Source organism: Erythrolamprus reginae, chromosome 4, assembly GCF_031021105.1.
Source record: "Erythrolamprus reginae isolate rEryReg1 chromosome 4, rEryReg1.hap1, whole genome shotgun sequence".
Lineage (NCBI taxonomy): Eukaryota > Metazoa > Chordata > Lepidosauria > Squamata > Dipsadidae > Erythrolamprus > Erythrolamprus reginae.
This window is the reverse complement of record NC_091953.1, coordinates 23,169,329-23,193,553: the sequence shown is the minus strand read 5'-3', so window position 1 is coordinate 23,193,553 and position 24,225 is coordinate 23,169,329.

Below are 24,225 nucleotides of genomic sequence, written 5' to 3'. Positions count from 1 at the left end.
GTGAATGTAATAAGGTAAATGCCTCTTTAAAATAAATTTTACACTATGCTATACTTAACGAGTTTTGAGAGAAAGCAGTGTACTATATAAATACGACATACAACCAAAGCTAAACTTTCAGAGGACAATATTCTCTTGACTTACATACCTATTTCATGGAATTTGACAACTTAACAATGTAAAATGATTCGAAAAACTAATGTTGTAGCATCGCAAAGCTAAAGATAAGACTCCTTTTATGCAATGGACTGAAAAGCTGAGTACATTTGTCACCTATGAGCAGGTGTCTCAAAGATGTAGAAAATATTATTTATTTTATTTATTTATTCAATTTTTATGCCACCCTTCTTTTTAGACTCAGGGTGGCTTAAAACATGTTAGTCTGGAGGACAGAAGGAAAAGGGGGGACATGATAGAAACATTTAAATATGTTAAAGGGTTAAATAAAGTTCAGGAGGGAAGTGTTTTTAATAGGAAAGTGAACACAAGAAAAAGGGGGCACAATCTGAAGTTAGTTGGGGAAAAGATCAGAAGCAACATGAGAAAATATTATTTTACTGAAAGAGAAGTAGATCCTTGGAACAAACTTCCAGCAGACGTGGTTGGTAAATCCACAGAAACTGAATTTAAAGATGCCTGGGATAAACATATATCCATCCTAAAATGAAATACAGGAAATAGTATAAGGGCAGACTAGATGGACCATGAGGTCTTTTTCTGCCGTCAGTCTTCTATATTTCTATGTTCAATTTCAACATACAAAGTTACAAAGTTGAAAATATTATTATCAAACAAAAGAACCAGCTGCATTTTGTGACTTGAATCATTTTTCACATTTTGCACAGCTGCAATCCCTGGATTCTATCTCAACTGCAAACTTTCTCCAAGCAAAAAGGAGCTAATGCATGCCATTAATTGCACACTTTTAATATAGAAATATGAAATGCATTTTTTGTCCCACTAGAGGGTGGTCTGGTCTCCTTCAACTCAATAAAGAGGCACGCAACTATGTGAGCTGCTTCTCTTAAGCCAGTCTGTACTGCATTTATTGGATGGACATCAAAGGATCCTTGCTTTCAGCATTTTTCTATTCCTTTATGTCTTCTCAACAGTAAAAGTATCTTTTAAATTTCAAAAGAATTGCATAAATCCCTACATACCTCCAACAAAATAAATATTAGTATGCTCTTAAGAGTCACCGAAAACTACTGACGTACTCAGAAGTCTAATGCCAGGATTCAAAAGAGCAATGTTGTTTTTCTGCATGTAGACGTAACATAGAAGTCAAATGCTAAGTACTCTGTGGGACTAAATGGATGCTGCTTATGGAACCTGTCAACTCTGACCAAAGATGAGAATGGTAAGGAAACAGTGATATATGGACACCTGATTCAGCATATTGCTAATGGTTTCTATGTTTCCGAGGTTGATATGAGAGGTTGGTCATTTCAATCACTATGAATTGTACCTTTCTTTATTGTTCTGTCAGGCTCTCTGGTAGAATCCTCCCAAAAATTCACAGGTACAAATTTCACACACTGTTGAAAATTCAAAACAATGTTCTTTATAATGAAAATTCACTTAAACCAAGCCCTCTTTTGGTATAGCAAAGAGCACTCATCTCCAACCAAACTGGTAATTTGTACAAGTCCCTTATCAATTCTGAGATACTTAGCTTGCAGTTGTGAGGCAATTCGCAGTCCTTCTTCTTTCACAAAGTGAAACACACTTTGCTCTGGTTTAGTTTCAAAGCGGGGAAAAATCAGCACACAAAAGGTCAAAGTCAGCAAAGCAGTCACGAAACCCAATGATCAGATAATCCTCCACAATAGCCAAACCCATAGGCTGCTATTTATAGCAGCCTCACTAATTACCACAGCCCCACCCAACCACAGGTGGCCTCATTTTCTTTGATAATAATCTCTCAGTTGTTGTTGCCCATGCATCGCTCTCTGCATGCGTGGCTGTATCATTAACTCTTGTTCTGAATCCAAGGAGGAGCTAGATAATTGATCTCCTTCTGAGCTGTCTGCCACACTCTCCTCCTCCCTGTCTCTCATGTCTTCTTGGTCAGAGGAGCCTTCATCAGCAGATTCCACCGGGGGCAAAACAGGCCTGCAGCATGTGGATGTCTCCCCCACATCCACAGTCCTTGGGGCAGGAGCTGGGCCAGAGCTAATCACAACACTTTATAAAAGGTCAATTGTTGACCATTGGCAATCTCAGTTCCACCTGACATTATCCATCTTCTGCCATTTTGATCGGGAACAAAAGGAAGGAAAGATGAATAACAGTTTTAATGTATCTTCCCTTCCCTTTTTGGGCAGGGGTGGATTTCAGGTCTAAAAAGAAGAAGAAAGCAATGCTGTAGGCAGTGACATGGGGTTAATGCAAAGAGTGGTACCCAGTGAAAACATTTTACTGTGTTTAGGAAACACCTAACGCTTGGAGAGAGCATTAACATTTAGCAATAGCATTTAGACTTAAATACCGTGTCGTAGTGCTTTTACAGACCTCTCTAAGTGCTTTACAGAATAGAATAGAATAGAATTTTATTGGCCAAGTGTGATTGGACACACAAGGAATTTGTCTTGGTGCATATGCTCTCAGCGTACATAAAATAAAATATACATTTGTCAAGAATCATGTGGTACGACACTTAATGATTGTCATAGGGGTCAAATAAGCAATGAAGAAGCAATATTAATAAAAATCTTAGGATATAAGCAACAAGTTACAGTCATACAGTCAACATGGGAGGAAATGGGTGATAGGAATGATGAGAAAAACTAGTAGAATAGAAGTGCAGATTAAGTAGAAAGTCTGACAGTGTTGAGGGAATTATTTGTTTAGTAGAGTGATGGCGGTCAGAAAAAAACTGTTCTTGTGTCTAGTTGTCTTGGTGTGCAGTGCTCTGTAGCGACGTTTTGAGGGTAGGAGTATATTTCCCCCAACAATCTGGGTCCTCATTTTACCCACCTCGGAAGGATGGAAGGCTGAGTCAACCTTGAGCCGGTGGTGAGATTTGAACTGCTGAACTACAGGTAGCAGTTAGCTGAAGTAGCCTGCAGTGCTTCACTAACCATTGCGTGTTGGGCAGAGTTATTCGGCCCATAACCTGTTGGGCAGAGAGAGAATTTTGCACACGCGGAAGTTAATTCACCAAGTAGCCACAGTTAACCGCTATACCTAACTGAAGTCTTCAATGAAACACAGCAGCAGGCTTTCTTGTAAAAATATGTTTTACTTTCTCTTTTATCAGACTGCTTCTCTAAACAAACTATCATACAGTGGACCAGAGTACCTCCAGAACCGCCTGCTACCGCACGAATCCCAGCGACTGATAAGGTCCCACAGAGTTGGCCTTCTCTGGGTCCCGTCAACTAAACAATGTCGTTTGGCAGGCCCAAGAGGAAGAGCCTTCTCTGTGGCGGCCCCGGCCCTCTGGAACCAACTCCCCCCAGAGATTAGAACTGCCCCCACCCTCCTTGTCTTTTGTAAACTACTCAAGACTCACTTATACCGGCCCGCATGCGGGAGTTGAGAGACATTTTCCCCAGGCTTTTTTATACTTTGTTTGATGTTTGGTATGAATGTGCTGTTTGGTTTTTTAAATAATGATAGGGTTTTATATGTTTTTTAATATTAGATTTGTTTCATTACTATTTTGTTTTTATTATTGTTGTGAGCCGCCCCGAGTCTTCGGAGAGGGGCGGCATACAAATCTAATAAATAATAATAATAATAATAATAATAATAATAATAATAATAATAATTCATATAACTCTTATAATATCCATCACTACAACCACTAAGCACTAACCACTAAACTACAAACCATTCTATAACAAACCACTCTGTAACAAACCCTCTGTAACAAACCACACTCTAGGAAACCACACCCATGCAAGGGTGTTCCTCCTTATACAGGATACAGCCAATCAGGTTGCAGCACAATTAGCAAACCCATGATTACATGCTGATTATGGCTTACGTCAGCCTCTCCCATGGTTACAAACCATTTACTTGCATTGTGATATTACCTTCAGAAATGAACTTATTTATGACATTATGCTACACCGGTTCTGTCTTGTCTTGCCTGTGGACACTCTTCTCAAATTGAAATTTATTTTATTTTATTTATTTATTTTGTCCAATACATAATACACATTGAAGAGAATAGATATGTAATAATATAAATAAAGAAAAGAGTAGAAGAAAAGATATAAAAGTATAGGTGAACATATTTGAAAGGAAGAAAAGATAAATGAGATAAGGAGAGACAATTGAACAGGGGACGGAAGGCACACTGGTGCACTTAGGCATGCCCCTTACTGACTTCTAAGGAACCTGGAGAGGTCAATTGTGGATAGTCTAAGGGAGAAATGTTTGGGGTTAGGGGTTGACACTACTGAGTCAGGTAATGAGTTCCATGATCCATTTTTATTGAATGAAGGGTAGAACTATTACCAAGTGGTAAACTATCCATGTCTTAATAAATCAAACAATTTTATTTTTGAAATTGTTGTTTCAGTTCTTAACAAGTCCTGAAGAAATCAGTGCGTGTTTTCTTGTGTTAAAAAGAAATTGTGTTAGAAATTGTGTTAAAAAGTGTCAATATTTCACGTATATGAGACTGCTTTGATTTCAAAGTCCAGTGTCTTGGAATTTAAAAAGATATACTTTGCTTCCCTTTGAAATCAGTATGAGTGTACGCTTAGAAATTGTACCTGTAGAAGAAATATAGCTGTCTTTCCATAAGCAAACTAAATCCTCAAGGAGAGTTCCATGAGGTTATGCCAAAATTGTCCTGTCTCCATTTCACTCTTATTAAATTATTTTTACGACCACATTTTTATCATTAAATGGACATACAAATGACTTAATCTGAAAGACTATCAAATTCATTCCATCGGTCTGGTCTTCCCATAAGAATATTTTGACATCTGCATAAGTCTGGAGAAAGAAGCACACAGGCTTCATGGAACATTTTTGTGTGTGTGTGCTATATTAAAAATAAAGTAAAAAAAGAACGCCTGATGGATACATCAGAGGTTGACATAGAAACAAATGTAAATCAAACTAAACTACTAGGATATTAATCCGTGGATAGTGTCAAGAAGTTATTTTCCAAGGTAATGTTTGCATCTTTCATCAAATTGGGTAGCAAAGTCATTTAGCACTACTCATAAATTATGTTAGCACTATAAATATACAAAATCCATTTACAGTACAGTATATGTAAAAATGAACAAAACAGAGGTGTCTCGGGATCAAACCAAATAAGGGCCATTAAATCTCACAAGTTGATTGGATTAACATTTCCTGGATTTTTCCTGGTGGAGATTCCTTTTTACAGTAGATAAATTTGGGGGTGTAGTTGTTTTTATTTATTTATTTATTCATTTGTCCAATACATAAATACATAGGAAGAAAATAGACATGTGATAATATAAAAGAGCGTGAAAGTGAACTTAGAGGAGAGGATATATGAAAGGAAGAGAATATATAAGATAGGTGAAAGAAAGGAAAGACAATTGGACAGGGGACGAAAGGCACACCAGTGCACTTATGTACGCCCCTTACTGGCCTCAGGAAACTGGAGAGGTCAATCGTGGAGAGTCTAAGGGAGAAATGTTGGGGGTTAGGGGTCGACACAATTGAGTCAGGTAATGAGTTCCAAGCTTCGATAACTCGATTGTTGAAATCATATTTTTTACAGTCAAGTTTGGAGCGGTTCATATTAAGTTTGAATCTGTTGTGTGCTCTTGTGTTGTTGCGGTTGAAGCTGAAGTAGTCATTGACTGGAAAGACATTGCAGCATATGATCTTGTGGGCAATACTCAGATCGTGTTTTAGGCGTCATAGTTCTAGGCTTTCTAGGCCTAGGATTGTTAGTCTATTTTCGTAGGGTATTCTGTTTCGAATGGAGGAGTGAAGGGCTCTTCTGGTGAAATATCTTTGGACATTTTCAAGGGTGTTGATGTCTGAGATGTGGTATGGGTTCCAGACAGATGAGCAGTAGTCTAGGATAGGTCTGGCAAAAGTTTTGTAGGCTCTTGTGAGTAGAGTGAGGTTGCCTGAGCAGAAGCTGTGTAGGATCATGTTAACAACTCTAGAGGCTCTTTTGGCGATATTGTTGCAGTAGGCTTTAGCACTTAGGTCATTCGATATTAGTATTCCAAGGTCCTTTACAGAATGTGGGTTAGCAGTGAGAGACTGTTTATTCAGTTTGTATGTGTGGTTAGGATTTTTTTTGCCATGTGGAGGTTAGAGCATTTGTTGGTTGATATTTGAAGTCGCCAGGTGTTAGACCAGTCTGAGACAAAGTCCAGGTCTTTTTGGAGAGTGAGTGTGTTATCAGTGGTGTTGAAAAGTTTCACATTGTCGGCAAAAAGAACACAGTTGCTTTCGATATGGTCACAGAGACCATTGATCTTTTTAAACCATATTAAGCCTGGTTTAGGTTTATACCAAAATGCTTATGTCACTTTTTCAAAACGGCAAAAAGTCATACCTTCATTTTACTTGAAAAATACCTGGAGGCTTCTGAAATTAAAGCCAAACCGTGTGCCAAAATCATATCACGTCTCCCAGAATTTAGTCAAAAGAATAAATAAGCTTGTCATACAATTTTCCTGGGGGAAAAAAGAACTCTGCTAATTTGGCTTTATTTGTTTATTTAGAGAATTTATAGAGCTGCCCATCTTAAATACATCATTTTGGGTGACAAAAAATATACACCAAGACAATATTAAAAACCCATACCCTATTTGAAGGATATGTTTCCCCCCTGGGAATCCATATTGTCTGGATTCATACTTAACATGGGTATATTAATATGGATATGTCTGGGACATACTTAATACGGTTTTTGTCCAATAATTATTTCACTGAAGAGATACATCACTCAATGGAAAATGTTCCTTGAGAATTTGATCAGGTCCAGTCATGTTTTTCTGTCCTGTATTTTCTGTTCCGGATCGTAATGTTACGCATGCCAAAGATTAAGGCATCAGTGAGACGAGCCTCTGGATTATCGAATTGGCATTTAGAGAGAACAGTTCTGAGGCGAGTCGCGAACTGGTTGATCGTTTCCCCCTCTGCTTGTGACATCCGGGAGAATTGATGGTGAAAAACTCTAGCTGGCTTCGTAGGCTTGAAGTGAGCGGCTAGCTTGGATGAGAGAGTGTCCCAGGAAACTGAGTTCGCTGGTTCAGGGTCAGTGAGGGTTTCTGCCAGCTCAAAAATCTGTGTGCCACAGCAATTGAGGAAAAGGGCACGCTTGCGGCCGCTGTCGGCGTCTTTCATGCCGGCCGCTTCCAAAAATATTTCAAACTTCGCCATGTAGGCTGTCCAGGTCATTCTTTCTGGGTCAAAGAATTCAGGTGGCTGGACTATCGATGGAGTAGCCATGGTAGCACACGGAGGGTCGGTTTCCTCGTCGCCAATGTAATAACTCTCAAAGCAAGGTTGAATCAAGCAAGGTTTATTTCGCTAACAGGACAAGGTAGTCAATTCAGTCAAGAAGCAATGGAGTATTGAGAGCTCTACACAATGACAGTTCTCCTATTTATACAATCTAGCCCAGCAACAGGGCAGTTTTACAAAGATACATTTTAAGCACCAAAAAAAGGCAACCAATCAACATGCAATAAAAAATCTGAACTTTTGACTTTTACCCTGTCTGGGTAGGTCACCCAGGCAAATATCTAACACATGCCTCAATATTGCCACATTTAATGCTTCTCAGAGACCATATACCTGGTTCTGCTCTGTATATTCAAAATCAAAGTATGACCCTACTGGTCAAACTTGGGAGAAATGTTCTGGTACAGGGGTCTCCAGAGTTGGCAGCTTTAAGACGTGTGCACTTCAATTCCTCAGCTGAGGAATTCTGGGAGTTGAAGTCCACTAGTGTTAAAGTTGCCAAGTCTTAAAATTGTTGGGATACATTGCTGGGATAAATCCCAGTGACCGATTAGGTCCCACAGAGTTGGCCTTCTCCGGGTCCCGTCGACTAAACAATGTCGTTTGGCGGGTCCCAGGGGAAGAGCCTTCTCTGTGGCGGCCCCGACCCTCTGGAACCAGCTCTCCCCTGAGATTAGAACTGCCCCCACCCTCCTTGCCTTTCGTAAACTCCCTAAAACCCACCTCTGTCGTCAGGCATGGGGGAACTGATATAACTCCCCCAGGCCTATATTGTTTATGTATGGTATGTTGTGTGCATGTTTTTTTAAAATTATGGGTTTTTAGTTTTAATTATTAGATTTGTATTCTACATTGGTTTTTTCTATTACTGTTGTGAGCCGCCCCGAATCTAGGGAGAGGGGCGGCATACAAACTTAATAAATCAATAAAATAAATAAATAAATATCATCATTTGTATCAAATAAAAAGGCATTACAATCACAGTGAATTCTTGTGTGATGTAACTACCTTTTGGCAATTTAACATTTCCAATATCCAATGACAGGCCACCGATTAGGTCCCACAGAGTGGGCCTTCTCCGGGTCCCGTCAACTAAACAATGTCGTTTGGCGGGCCCCAGGGGAAGAGCCTTCTCTGTGGTGGCCCCGACTCTCTGAAACCAACTCCCCCCAGAGATTAGAACTGCCCCTACTCTCCCTGCCTTCCGTAAACTCCTTAAAACCCACCTTTGCCGTCAGGCATGGGGGAACTGAAACACCTCCCCCGGGCATGTACAATTTATGCATGGTATGTTTGTGTGTGTGTTTGTTAGTAAAATGGGGTTCTTTTTAAATGTTTTAAATTATATTTGGATTTGTCATGAATTGCTGTATCTTGCTGTGAGCCGCCCCGAGTCTGCGGAGAGGGGCGGCATACAAATCTAAATAATAAATAAATAAATAAATAAATAAATAAATAAATAAATAGATAGATTGATTGATTGATTGATTGATTAATTAATTAAAGGCTGGTGAAATCTCCTTTTGAAATGCCTGCCAGGCACGCGGAACTTGAAAAATGTTTTTTTGACTGAGATAATGGGTGGAGTGGGGTTGGGGCGGGAAACCCAACACTTTTTTTAATTCTAGAGGAGTACAAAATGAAATCCCATTCATTTTTAAAAAACTTTTGATTGTTGTCTATAAATCTCCCAAAATTGTCAGCAAATAATAGTTTTCTCCATGATAGAAGAAAATCGTTTTCAAAAAATGAGGGAGTAATCATATTAACTGCATTTCATTAACTTAATATAATTATACTGAAAGTTTGAACTAAGGTGTTGTCCTTGCTCAGCCAACCTCTGCGCCTGGCTCCATCTAATTTGAGTAGTGCAGTTCTTGGCTAAAAACCCAAAGGGCAAATGAGGTGCATGATCTGACGTAGTCCTTGCGTATCTGGTATAATGCTCCGGAGAATATTGTCATTTCTCTCTTCTGATTTGGGTTTTTTCTAATATCCTTTATAAAATGTAATTGATTCCCATTTGATTCATTCACATGATGTAATGGTAGTTTATACAGAATATCCTACGAAAGCAGACTATCAATCCTAGGTCTAGAAAGCCTAGAACTACGTCGCCTAAAACACGATCTAAGTATTGCCCACAAGATCATATGCTGCAACGTTCTACCTGTCAATGACTACTTCAGCTTCAACCGCAACAACACAAAAGCACGCAACAGATTCAAACTTAATATTAACCGCTCCAAACTTGACTGTAAAAAATATGACTTCAGCAACCGAGTTGTCGAAGCGTGGAACTCATTACCTGACTCAGTAGTGTCAACCCCTAACCCCCAACATTTTTCCCTTAGACTATCCACGATTGACCTCTCCAGGTTCCTTAGAGGTCAGTAAGGAGCGTGCATAAGTGCACCAGTGTGCCTTCCCCTGTCCAATTGTCTTTCCTTATCTCATTTATCTTTTCTTCCTTTCAAATATGTTCACCTATACTTTTATATGTTTTCTTCTATTCTTTTCTTTACTTATATTATTACATATCTTTCTCTTCAATGTGTATTATGTATTGGACAAAACAAACAAACAAACAAACAAATAAATAAATAAATAAATTTGCTTTTAACTGTATGCAAGATTGTAGATTGTCCTTCACCAGTTTGATCAAATATCAATTCACTGTAGTGAACAAAACTTTTTACGAGTGGAAATATGACGTAGGAAAAGAACAAACGGAGCCTGTTGACAGAGTCAAAAGAGGACTCAGCCTAGAATCTTAATGTGTCCACAAACTTTCCAATTCAAACTTCTTTTGAATTTGCTGATCCTTCTCTGGGGCCAATTTAGTATTGAACTTTATATGACCAGATTTTTGGATATGGGCTTGAAAAATAAATCTTCAGATCTGGAACTTACGTGTGATCCTGATTCTTCACATCTCTATTCACAGGTGAAATATTCTGTTAAGAATCTCTAGATTAGCCCAACTATTTAAAAATTTGTTAAGTTGAGCTATAAGCATCCATTAGAAAACATAATGATGCAATTGCATTTTTGGATCATTTCTATGATGACATCAAGGTACATATGACATCATTTTATCTGTTGACATTCCATGGCATGGGTGCCAAACTCGATCACGTCATGTGATATATCATGAGTCATGACTTATGATCAGGACTGTATGACTGTAACTTGTTGCTTGTATCCTAAGATTTTTATTAATATTGATTGTTTCTTCATTGCTTATTTGACCCTTATGACAATCATTAAGTGTTGTACCCCAAGATTCTTGACAAATGTATCTTTTTCTTTTATGTACACTGAGAGCATATGCACCAAGACAAATTCCAATCACACTTGGCCAATAAAATTCTATTCTATTCTATTATTTTCTATTATTGCAATGTTTTTTTAATCTTTGTGCTGCCTCAAAGTGGCCTGTGCATGACACATCTGGCCTGTGGGCCACCAGTTTGAGAAGTCTGCTCCATGGACGACTATGTAATAGGGCCAACTAAAAGCCACAATGATACCTATGTGTCATCTTTATCATACAAATTTTGTCAACTACAAAATTTTCATTTATGACATAATAACATGTTTCTGATATCACTTATCACCTTAGCAGACAGTAAGCATTTGATTCTGTGCCTTAGGATAGGATGGGATGGAATGGGATGAGATGGTATTTTAAATTTTTTAACAACAATCCTTCCTCCTTGTTGTGGTTCCGTCTGAGGCCCCTCCGGGAACGGCTGATCTTCTGTCGGTTTCCAGCTCAGAGGGAGAGGCTGAGGAACAGGAGGTGCAGACAGACGAGGAGGAGGAATCCCAGGCTGAAGAAGAGGGAGGACAGCCAGAGTCCCACCAGGGGGAGCTCTCCCCAGCAAGCAGCCTGGATTCCTTAGAGGAAAATGCACAAGCCATAACTGATCTGCGACAAAGAAGAGCTACTCAGAGACGGAATCAATTGGCTAAGTACTTTCAGCATTAAAGTGGTAACAGCTGGGTTTGGGTGTGGTGCTCTTGGGAAAGGCTAAAAGGCAGACCCACCCTTCCTGGCTTGTGGAGTTTTATCTTTGAGAGTCGTGGGACCTGGCTGTGAACTTTGGCGTCTTGGAATCCTGGTTTGTGCCTTTGACTATTGAAACCTTGGGGGGGGGGGGGTGCCAGCAAGAAGCTTGCTGTATTGTCTGGACATCAGGACCCTGCTGTAACGTATTATAGCCTGTCTGTTGGGAAGAACAGGTTTTCCTCTGTGCTTATTTTTTCCAGTTATAAAATACTTTTGGCTTTTACCAGAGTGTCTGGCTGTTTTTTCCAGTTGGTGTTGAGGTCTGGGGGAACCCAGACAGAACACCTCCTATGTATAGATTAAGATACAATATGAATAGTGGTTTTCCTTTTCTTTTTCTTTTCTGCTCATCTTTTTTCTTTCCTTTATCCTTTTATTCTTTTTAAATCCCCCCCCCTTTCCTTCCTGGGTTTTTAAAGAGACTAAATTTGGATATTTTCTATTATTAAGGGCAGTTACAATAAAATGAGGGTGTTTTCTTAAATGAAAGTAAGAATGTGTTTTCTAAGAACATTAAAAGGGGACTGAAACACGATGGCATAGTTAGGAAAAATAGCAAATAGCCAAGAGAAATTTAGATAGCTATAGCACTTTAAATATAAATGAAAGCGAAGAACATTATCTAAAATCCGGATGATAACACTTGGAAAGGAGGTAGCACAGGATATATTAGAAGAAGGTGTAAAATTATAAAGAATTGAAAAATTGTTTGGTTGATGGATGGGCTGATATATACCAAAAATAATTGGATAAATAATTAGAAAAATTTGATTAATTTGACTAAGAATTTGGCATTTGATATTGTATTGTATTTTATTTTAATTTGAGGTATGTAAATTGGAATCTCTGTAAGGTGTGGAAAAAAATAAAAAAATAATACCCAGAATAGAATAGAATAGAATAGAATAGAATTCTTTATTGACCAAGTGTGATTGGACACACAGTCTTCGGTGCACATGCTCTCAGTGTACATAAAAGAAAAGAAATATTTGTCAAGAATCATGAGGTACAACACTTAATATACATTGTAAGGATACCAGCAACAAATTACAGTCATAAGTGGGAGAAGAGGGGAACTGCCTGATCCAAGATGATTGATGGCAATTCCTCAGCTGATAACCACCAAAACTGAAAAATTAAAAACAAAACAAAACAGGAGCTTTAAAAAAAGTTTAGCGTCCTTTAAGACTGAGGTATCTTCTATCATATATAATGAATACCCCCCCCCCCCACTCCAAAATCTCCACCACAAGCTTGTCAACCCAGATGTCGTAACTATCCAAACTTTAAAATTATTTTTCCCTTATCAGATATGATTTGTAAATCATGTTACCTGAACCACTAGACCAAGCCATTTATTTAAACTCCTCTTAAATAGCTGTCTGGGAGAAACAATACATCAAAGCTATATCTCTTTAGAAGTGCAGAGCACAGGATTGTAAAGCTAGCAGGAATCAACTGGGAGGCATCAAACTACACACACCTGGGAATGCAAAGTATTATAAGGAGCTCAATGCAGATTCTCAAATCTTCCTACGATCTACCTAGCTTACCTAGCTTTATAGTGGTGGGTGTAGGCCACGGGAAGCCATTTTGTGAAGTCTTCATGCAAGGCAGCTTTCTGTGAAAATTATGGACTACACAGAGAGAGGTTTTAAGAGGTTTAGGGGATGATGATTATTATTATTATTATTTATTAGATTTATATGCTGCCCCTCTCCTTGGACTCGGGGTGGCTCACAACAGTGATAAAAACAATACATGGTAACAAATCTAATAATTAAAATCTAAAATAACAGTTTTACATTACAAAGTCTAACCCCCCCCCCCCAGTAGATAAAATACATACACACAGTCATATCATGCACAAAGTTACATAGGCAAGGGGGGGATGTCTCAGTTCCCCCAAGCCTGACCACAGAGGTGGGTTTTAAGGAGTTTACGAAAGGCAAGGAGGGTGGGGGCAGTCCTAATCTCTGGGGAGAGTTGTTTCCAGAGGGTCGGAGCCGCCACAGAGAAGGCTCTTCCCCTGGGTCCCACCAGACAACATTGTTTAGTCGACAGGACCCGGAGAAGACCAACTCTGTGGGACCTAACCGGCCGTTGGGATTCATGTGGCAGAAGGCGGTCTCGCAGATATCCCGGTCCGGTGCCATGAAGGGCTTTATAGGTCATAACCAACACTTTGAATTGTGACTGGAAACTGATCGGCAACCAATGCAGACTACAGAGTGTTGGTGTAACATGGGCATACTTAGGAAAGCCGATGATTGCTGCATTCTGCATGATCTGAAGTTTCCGAACACTTTTCAAAGGTAGCCCCATGTACAGAGTGTTACAATAGTCGAAACTCAAGGTGATGAGGGCATGAGTGACTGTGAGCAGTGACTCCCGGTCCAAATAGGGCCGCAACTGGTGCACCAGGCGAACCTGGGCAAACGCCCCCCCTCGCCACAGCTGAAAGATGTTTCTCTAATGTGAGCTGTGGATCGAGGAGGACGCCCAAGTTGTGGACCCTCACTGAGAGGGTCAATAATTCCCCCCCCCCCAGGGTAATGGACGGACAGATGGAATTGTCCTTGGGAGGCAAAACCCACAGCCACTCCATCTTATCAGGGTTGACACCCATCCAGGCCCCAACAACCTCCAGACACCGGCACATCACTTCCACTGCTTCATTGACTGGACATGGGGTGGAGATGTAAAGCTGGGTATGATGTTTCTTAGACCCCCAGAAGAAAAATAGGAGGTTTTGGAACAAAATTCTGAATACAGTGGTACCTCTACCAAAGAATGCCTCTACTTAAGAACTTTTCTAGATAAAAAACGGGTTCAAGAATTTTTTGCCTCTTCTTAAGAACCATTTTCTATGTAAGTACCCGAGCCCAGAAAAATTTCCCAGGAAATTTGAGAACGGCACGAAGACCTGACCAGTTTCCTGCCATTCCCCCTTTAATTCCAGCCATCTCAGGTTTTCTGGGCTGCTGGAGGAGCCTTTCGGTGGCGCTTAAGGAGGCTTTGGTGGTCCAGAGTGAACAGAGCATTTTCTTTTCTCTGGGCAGTGGAGAGGGGATAAAACACTTCCCTGTGGTGACTCCCTTGCACTGCCTCCCATACCCCTGACACAAGGTTGCCTCCTGGAGTGTCTGGGTGTGGAAAGAAAAATGGGGGTACTTCGCCCTGGCCACATCAACTCAGCTTCAGCCAAACCGAGGAGTTACCACAGTGAAGGAAAGGCGCCAGCTACAAAGTGCGCAAGCGAGAGGAGAGGGGAGCCCTTCAGCATGGGAAGGAAGAGGAAGCAGGTAGCAGCAGCAGCAGCTGCCTTTCGGTCAAAGGAGTGGGAGGTACCCTCCTCTCGCCTGTCTGGTTTTCTCTCTTTGGTGCAGTGTATGGGAGGCAGCCTCGTGCCGGGTGTATGGGAGGCGTGTGCTCCTCATCACCACCTCAGAGTCCCTCTATTTTTTTAAGCCTTAAAGTTTTGGATTTTTTTCGATTCCCCTCACCTCACCGTCTTCCTTCAGCAGCAACTGTCCTGCTCTTCTTCTTCCTCCTCCTCCTCCCACCCAAATTCCGAGCTTTTATTTCTTTCCTAATGGGTTTGCATGCATTATTTGCTTTTACATTGATTGCTATGGGAAAATTGCTTCTACTTACAAACTTTTCTACTTAAGAACCTGGTCACGGATCAAATTAAGTTCTTAAGTAGAGGTACCACTGTAATAACATGGAAAAAATATTTGTTTTGGGATAAAACAAATTTTGTCCCAAAACAAAAATATTTGTTTTGGGATAAAACAAAAATCACTGAAAATTGGCAAAACCTCTCACATGCGAGCATCTTTGCATGAAATTTGGCTTCTGTGCATGCGCAGGAAGCCAAACATCACACAGAAGTGCATGCCTGCACATGCCGGACATGCACGCACCCATGCACACTGCTGGGAGTGGAGCGGTAGCACCAGTGATGGGCAGCAATTCCCTAGAACTATGGAATTCTGGGTTATATTGTACTGCAACTCTTGTAAACCTTTGTACATTCACAACAACAACAACAGAGTCGGAAGGAACCTTGGAGGCCTTCTATCTATCTATCTATCTATCTATCTATCTATCTATCTATCTATCTATCTATCTATCTATCTATCTATCTGAGTTGGAAATGGAGCTTGTAGGTCATCTAGTCCAACCCCCTGCTGAAGCAGACGACCTATACCAGTGATGGCGAACCTATGGCACGGGTGCCACAGGTGGCATGCGGAGCCATATCTGCTGGTACGTGAGCCGTTACCCTTGCTCAGCTCCAATGTGCATGTGCATGAAGGCCAGATGAGGCTCTGGGAAGGCATTTTTGGCTTCTGGAGAGTCTCCAGGGGATGCAGCAGAACATTTTTGCCTCTGGAGCCTGGAGAAGGCAAAAAACAGGTCTTGTGGACCCACCAGAGGTTGGGAAATGGGCTGTTTTAGGCCTCCAGAGGCCCTCCGGGGAAGTGGGGGAGGCCATTTTTCCTATCCCCAGGCATTGAATTATGGGTGTGGGCATTCACACATGCGCGATAGCGTGCACACACACATTTTCGGCATCCAAGAAAAGAAACCCGCCCTATACTACTTTGGACAAATGGCAGTCCAATCTCCTCTTGAAATTCTCAAGTCTTGGAGCACTCACAATCTCCGCGAGCAAGCTGTTTCATTGGTTGATCGCTGTCACCGCCTGAAAGTTCCTCCTTATTTCCAGGTTGAATCACTCCTTGGTCAGCTTCCACCCATTATTCCTTGTCTGTTATTCTAGTCCAACTCCCTACTTAGGCAGGAAACCCTACACTACTTCAGACAAATGGTTATCCAACATCTTCTTAAAAACTTCCAGTGTTGTCTTTGATAAGGCTGATAGGAGGTGAAATCCCAAAAAAATGTAGATAATCACAGTATTCCACTGCAACTTTATCAAATGGTTTTTCCAACCACAGCTTTGGGCATTTAACCATCTCTTATTTCTTCTCCAGGTTCTGAATTGCATGCTACTGAAACCTGGAGAACTTTCAGGACAACCGTATGAAATTACATCAGCTTCTATGTTGGGTTTTTCCTTTTGATCATTTGCTGAGGTCAACCTTCATAGCTATGGACGGCTCCTTGTTTCTCAGGGTGTCCCTTTTATGTAGACTGACTGAGATATCACTAATTGCTTTCAGATAAGCTACTAGCAAGTTTATTTATGGGGTACTCAAGGAAGGACATTTAGTTCACTGCAAGCCTCAGAAGTAGTTATAAATCCCCCTCCCAACTCATTTAAACAACAGAGAACTGACCTCACAGGAGAGTAGGGAGGGGAAATATCTAGAGTCATTTAAATAAAGAAAAGGCATTAATTTAGAAACAAAACACATTGTTTCTACAGCTCTGTGACAGGTAATGAAATAAAAGGAGCTCACAAGCTTTCAAATGGGAACATTAGTTGGATTAGCCCCCTGCAACAAGATCAAAGTAAAGGCATTTTAAGTTGCTGTCAGATAGTATCAGACAGGGAGACTCACCACAAAGCTGGTGGAACCTATCAATCCCTTTCTTATTCTGTTAACAACCACCCACCTTTACCACATTTACACCCACACTGTGTTTACAACATCCTGCCCTTAGTTCAGTGTTCTGGTCTATTAGATTCGGTAAACCTTGAGTAACCTTACCATGGATTCCACACATCCAGGAACTATTTGTTCAGTGGCTTTTGCTTATTCTTTGATCAATAAGGAACAATAGGCAGTGCATTGCTGAGGTATTTGTTATGTGCCTGGGTGTCATTTTTTAGGCAAGACCCCAAATACTTTCTTGGACCACCATGAATTTACATTAACTGAATGTAGCCTGTGGTCTGCCACTATTTATTCTGATTTCATCACTAATGCACCCATTACTGACTGATTTAACCATTACCCACCCACCTTATCTCCACCTTATCATTACTGCCTAATAAAGGTTATAAGATTTCAAGTAAGAGAAATAGCATAAATTTGTAAAGAATTAGTTTGAACACCACACAATACTTCCATACTAGGTTTGCAAAGCAAAGAAGGATTTTGGGGAAGGAAAGACTTCACATTTTATCTACCCCTTCATAGTTTTTTTAAAAAAAGAATGAATAAATATATCCCAAAACCAATTGAGGTTTCATTCCTTATTTATTTTAACATATGGCATCTACAGAAACTATGCAATCACTGATATACAAATATAAGTTTAAATGTATGAGCAATGTATAAGGCATGTGGACAGTGTATATGAAATAAAGTATTAAGATAAGACCATAATAAAATAGAATAGATTTTTTATTGGGCAAGTGTGATTGGACACACAAGGAATTTGTCTTTGGTGCATATGCTCTCAGTGTACATAAAAGAAAAGATACATTTGTCAAGAATCATGGGGTACAACACTTAATGATCGTCATAGGATACAAATAAGCCATATTTTACTAATATAATAATATATATATGTGTGTAATATTATATGTATGTGTGTGTGTGTTTGTGTGTATCACATGTTTTTGCTGAATTTGAAAATTAGATAGATCTATTTCGGCCTTATTTTGGCCTCATCAGCTAGCCATACCCTCACTGGGACTCGAACCTGCAACCTTTGCCTTGTAAGGCAGGGAATTAACCTCTAGACAACAGTATCCAATCCCTTCAACTCTGTACCAGGGAAGGGTTACATGTTTTTTGTGTCGAATCACCCTGGTATATTGAAGGAACATCACAGCTCTTTCTTTCTTTCTTTCTTTCTTTCTTTCTTTCTTTCTTTCTTTATTTATAAACAAACAAACAAACAATCCTATAATATTATTATAAAATTATAATATTACTATATATCAATATATAATAATATAATAAAATCACTATAATATGATGCCATAAAGTCACACTAGGATAAAATGTTATAATTCAATACATAAGGAAGCTAACCACCCACATTCTGAATTTTGACCACTTTTATTTCAATCCAAAGGAAAGATGTGGGGCATATTCTTGCACTGATTTCTTTATAGCTACAATATGTGTGAATTATCTTTGTACAAACATCTTTATTTTCATCTGTCTTATTTAAATCCCAATGAAAAACATTCTAAGGAGCCCAAGCCTATTAGTATTGTTCAGATTCCAGTGTGTGGACATTCAGAACATCAGAGTAACAGAAAAAACCTATATCAGAAACAGCAGCACTATCAATAATCTCTTCACCATAGTACCTCCAAAATATTATACATTTAAAGATGCCATCAAGAAAAATTCAAAATCTTCAAATTCTTGAAAATAATGTCGGAAAACCTAATGTCTTTTGCAAAGGGGAGTGGGGGAACCTTTGAAAGCTTGTAAAACAGATTTTGGGAATAAATTACAACTCCTGTGATCCTGCCTGTAGCCACCACTGAACTATACATCTGAATGGCTGAAAGTTGGTGAAGTACGATAAGAATTAAAACAGGGTTTTTTAACTACTGCAATTAAAGGTAAAATAAAATAATGAACATACAAATTGCTCAGTAAAGAATGCGAAAATCTAACAAATTATAAAAAAGACAGAGGTGGTCAACTCTTTATTCTGAGTAATGTGAGTATTGCATTGGAGGTTCTGTGTTAGCAAAAACTTCAGAAGAGAAGGATTTAGGGGTAGTGATTTCTGACCATAGTTCCCTCTAAGCTGAGCAGTGAGCAATCGCTCACTTAAAAATCATCATCAACTCAGAGTTTTCCAAACCTGCCCAGAAGCCGAGAGGGAAAGAGTGAGAGGGAAGGAGAGAGAGAGGAAGAGAGAGAAACAGATAGAAAAAAGAGAGGAAGGAAAAGAGAAAGAAAAAGAATGGGAGTAAGGAAGAGAGAAAGAAAATCAAAATCTAGTTTGAAACTAGCTCAACTATTTAAGTGGCATTTTGATATTGATAGAGTTGCCCTATTATGAGCTCACTGTTATAGACACACAGTACAGTATTTTATTTTGAAATTCTCTGAGGCAAAACAGGGTGGGTTTTTTGTTTGTTTGTTTGTTTGTTTGTTTGTTTGTTTGTTTGTTTGCTTGCTTGCTTGCTTGCTTGCTTGCTTGCTTGTTTGTTTGTTTGTTTATTTATTTATTTATTTAATATTTTTGTGCCGCCCAGACACTATACTTTTCCGCCCACCTCCCAAAAAAATTAGAGGGAACACTGTTTCTGACAGTCTCAAAATGGGTGAGCAGTGTGGTCGGGCGGTAGGAAAAGCAAGTAGGATGCTTGGCTGCATAGCTAGAGGTATAACAAGCAGGAAGAGGGAGATTGTGATCCCCTTATATAGAGCGCTGGTGAGACCCCATTTGGAATACTGTGTTCAGTTCTGGAGAACTCACCTACAAAAAGATATTGACAAAATTGAACTGGTCCAAAGACGGGCTAGAAGAATGGTGGAAGGTCTTAAGCATCAAACGTATCAGGAAAGACTTAATGAACTCAATCTGTATAGTCTGGAGGACAGAAGGAAAAGAGGGGACATGATCGAAACATTTAAATATGTTAAAGGGTTAAATAGGGTTTAGGAGGGAAGTGTTTTTAATAGGAAAGTGAACACAAGAACAAGGGGACACAATCTGAAGTTAGTTGGGGGAAAGATCAAAGGCAACATGAGAAAATATTATTTTACTGAAAGAGTAGTAGATCCTTGGAACAAACTTCCAGAAGACGTGGTTGGTAAATCCACAGTAACTGAATTTAAACATGCCTGGGATAAACATATATCCATTGTAAGATAAAAATACAGGAAATAGTGTAAGGGCAGACTAGATGGACCATGAGGTCTTTTTCTGCCGTCAGTCTTCTATGTTTCTATGTTTATTTTTGTTAGGTCTACAACCACAAACTTTATGTTCTATTAGGAAACTGTGAAGAGTTGACAGGGCAAGATTGAAACCTGAGATTGATAGAAACATGGTCATGGATGGAATCTCAATGATTCTAGTAAAGGAAAATATTTGAAGCTCAGGGTTGAAATGAAGAATCCTTGGTGTTCTCTGAGCTTGGCTATTTTCTTGTAGATGTTTTATTACCCAAACTAGGTAACATCAGCGATGACATTGCCTAGTTTGGGTAATGAAAGGTCTGTAAGAAAAAAGCAAGCTCGGTGTTCTGCCAGCCTGTCTCAACCGCCCTTAATTACAGGCTAATTAGTCCAGGAAGACACACACCACACGATAAAAGGAAAACCCAAAAGTTTTTTAAATTTTTATTTATTGGATTTGTATGCCGCCCCTCTCCGGAGACTTGGGGCGGCTAACAACAATAATAAAACAATGTACAATAATAATCCAATAAATACTAAAAATGATTTAAAAACCCATTAATATAAAAAAACCCAAACATACATACAGACATACCATACATGAAATTGTAAAGGCCCAGGGGGAAAGAGCATCTCAATTCCCCCATGCCTGGCGGCAGAGGTGGGTTTTAAGTAGCTTACGAAAGGCAAGGAGGGTGGGGGCAATTCTAATCTCTGGGGGGAGTTGGTTCCAGAGGGTCGGGGCCACCACAGAGAAGGCTCTTCCCCTGGGTCCCGCCAAGCGGCATTGTTTAGTTGACGGGACCTGGAGAAGACCCATTCTGTGGGACCTAACTGGTCGCTGGGATTTGTGCAGCAGACGGCGGTCCCTGAGATAATCTGGTCCGGTGCCATGAAGGGCTTTATAGGTCATAACCAGAAAAACAGAAACAGCTCTCTTTTTAAATGTCAAAGGGATTTTCTGGTACACACAAGACACAGGTTAAATGCAGTCCAATTACTCACCCAATAACTGGGAAATTGAGTCCAATTCTAAAGTCCAGAGAGTCCACACACACAATCCTGAACAGCAACGAAACAATGAATCAGATAAACTGCCATGAGGCTAAAACACCAGGCTGCACTTGTATCTGTAGCACTAATTACAGCAGCCCCACCCATCCACAGGTGGCCTCATTTTCTCTTGTAATAATCCTTCAGTTGTTGTCTCCTATGCATCACTCTACGCATGCGTGGATGTGTCATTAATTCTTGTTCAGAATCCAGGGATGATACAGATGACTGATCTCCTCCTGGGCTGTCTGCCAAACTCCCCTCTTCCCTGTCACTCACGCTTCCTTGGTCGGAGAAGACTTTGTGGGCAAATTCTACTGGGAGCAAAACAGGCCTGCGGCATGTGGATGTTTCCCCCACATCCACCTCCACATTCCTTGGGGCAGGAGCTGCACCAGAGTTAACCACAACACTCAGGAGCATCAAGAATTTCAATGTTTAAATCTCCAAAATAAGCTGAATTATATAATAGAATACTTGGTGGTGGTCTAGGGCAAATCCTTATCTACTAAATGTAATAAATTTTTGAGAACTGGTAAAATTTAGCGTACCGGCTCATAGCCCACCACTGCCGCCAAACCACATCATGCCACTAAGTCACGCCCACAGAACGGCTAGTAAAAAAAAAATGATTTCACCACTGCTCCTCGTACTAAAGACAAAGACTTCTTCCTCTCATTCCTTGTTTTATTTATTTGGTTTTAAGTTCTTACTCTCCTAGTCTAAATATATACACTGCATTTTAATGATTTTATATACAATTATTTTAATTACCTTGTTAGCAGCTTTGACTACCTGTAAACTTAAAAAGTGGGATTAAATTACTTTGAATAAATATTTTTGTAACTTTGAGTTCCAAGAAACGTAGTTGAAGAAAATTTCACCAAGAGCCAGGAAAAAGTTACACCTGTTAAAGTTCTGCTTATCTGATTTCTTTAGAGCCAAGGGGGCCAATTATGAAGGGAAAAAATCTCCATAACATCATATGTCTGGTATCTGAAGTCTGTGGCAGAGAGAGGCTAAATGCAAACGAAAAAACCATGTGTTTCTGTTTTTAAAGAGAAGCCAAGGTTAGGTCGGCTGTTTGTAATAAAGGAAGCTTCAGAACTCCTATATAAGCAGGGATTATTGGGTTCACCACAATTTGGAATTCCAAATGAAGAGAGTAATTCTAAGAGTCCATGGTATTTGCTGTAATAAAATTTATTTTGTTCAAAGCGAAGTCTTGTTACAGGTGTTCTTCTGGCATTCAGTACTGGGTAATAATTACTGTTTGGATTTAAGCTTTTGAGGCTCTAGAGCATTGTCTAACAGCTGGATTAGAAGATCACTTGGAATACTATAAATTTATGCTGTACCGCAGCTGTGTCCCTAGGCTAAAATAGTTCTGTTGATAAAAGCATAACATTCAGAAACGTTAGAATGGGGGAAAAAATCCATAAGGAACATGTTGCTTAAGATACAAATCCAGCAACGTTTGTTCTTTTTTCTTTTGAAGAGATAACTGGGGTTGAAATATATAATATATCCGGGACCGCCTTCTGCCGCACGAATCCCAGCGACCGGTTAGGTCCCACAGAGTTGGCCTTCTCCGGGTCCCGTCGACTAAACAATGTCGTCTGGGGGGACCCAGGGGAAGAGCCTTCTCTGTGGTGGCTCCGACCCTCTGGAACCAGCTCCCCCCAGAGATTAGGATTGCCCCCACCCTCTTTGCCTTTCATAAACTCCTTAAAACCCACCTCTGCCGTCAGGCATGGGGGAATTGAAACATCTCCCCCTTGCCCATGTAATTTGGTGTATGATTGATTGTGTGCTTGTGTTTTATATATTGGGGTTTCTTTTTTGGACATTTTAACCTAAAATTGTAACTTAGATTGCTAAATATTAGATTTGTTACTATGTACTTTTTTACCATTGTTGTGAGCCGCCCCAAGTCTGCGGAGAGGGGCGGCATATAAATCCAATAAATCTAATCTAATCTAATCTATAGAAATGTGAAATGAGGAGAACAAATATTTTACTATTTTATATAGTATTCCGCCTTTTAAAAATTTCCTAGAATATTTCATTTCTCTAGGATAGGAGTAGGTGCTAACTTCCTACAAGGTAAGAACCCTGTAGGAAGTTAGCACCTACTCCTCTCCTAGAAAATTGAAATATTCTAGGAAATTTTAAAAAGGCAGAATATTATATAGAATATTCCTGGTAGAGAAATTGAGAAACATTTTTTTTAAGGCAGGAAACAGACTCACTCTTAGCAGCCCCCACCTTTGCCAATGTGCCATCAAGGAATGACCTCATTTCCAATATTACATAAGAGGGAAATATTTCATAAATAATTCATTCATTTCTGTTTTCTGGCTAAACAGCCCTAATCATTATACTGTATTTTTGGAGTGTAAGATGCACCTTTACCCCCCTATAAGAGACTGAAAAGCTCTGAATGTAGTTTTCAACTAAGACTTTTTTTTTAGCCCTAACAAGGTCCTAACACAATCTTCTGTTCTTTGCTAGCTAAGCAATCTTCCCTTTGCTTGCTTCTTTCATCCTGCTCCTTCCGACAAGCAGCTGAGCCTTTTTTCAGCCTTAAGGAGGTGCTAATGAGTAAAGCGATCTTCTGTGCTTTGCTAGTGAAGGGATCATCCCTTTGCCTGATTTTCTCCTTGTTTCTCTCTGAGAGAGAGAGAGAGAGAGAGAGAGAGAGAGAGAGAGAGAGAGAGAGAGAGAGAGAGAGAGAAGGGAAGTGTTATAGAAATTTTTTTTTTTATCCAAAACCAGGGGCAAAAAAACAAGCATGTGGGCTCAAAACCAGCAAATGTGCTGAAGCTGACCAGACTAAAGACTAGCCAATCCCAGCGACCGATA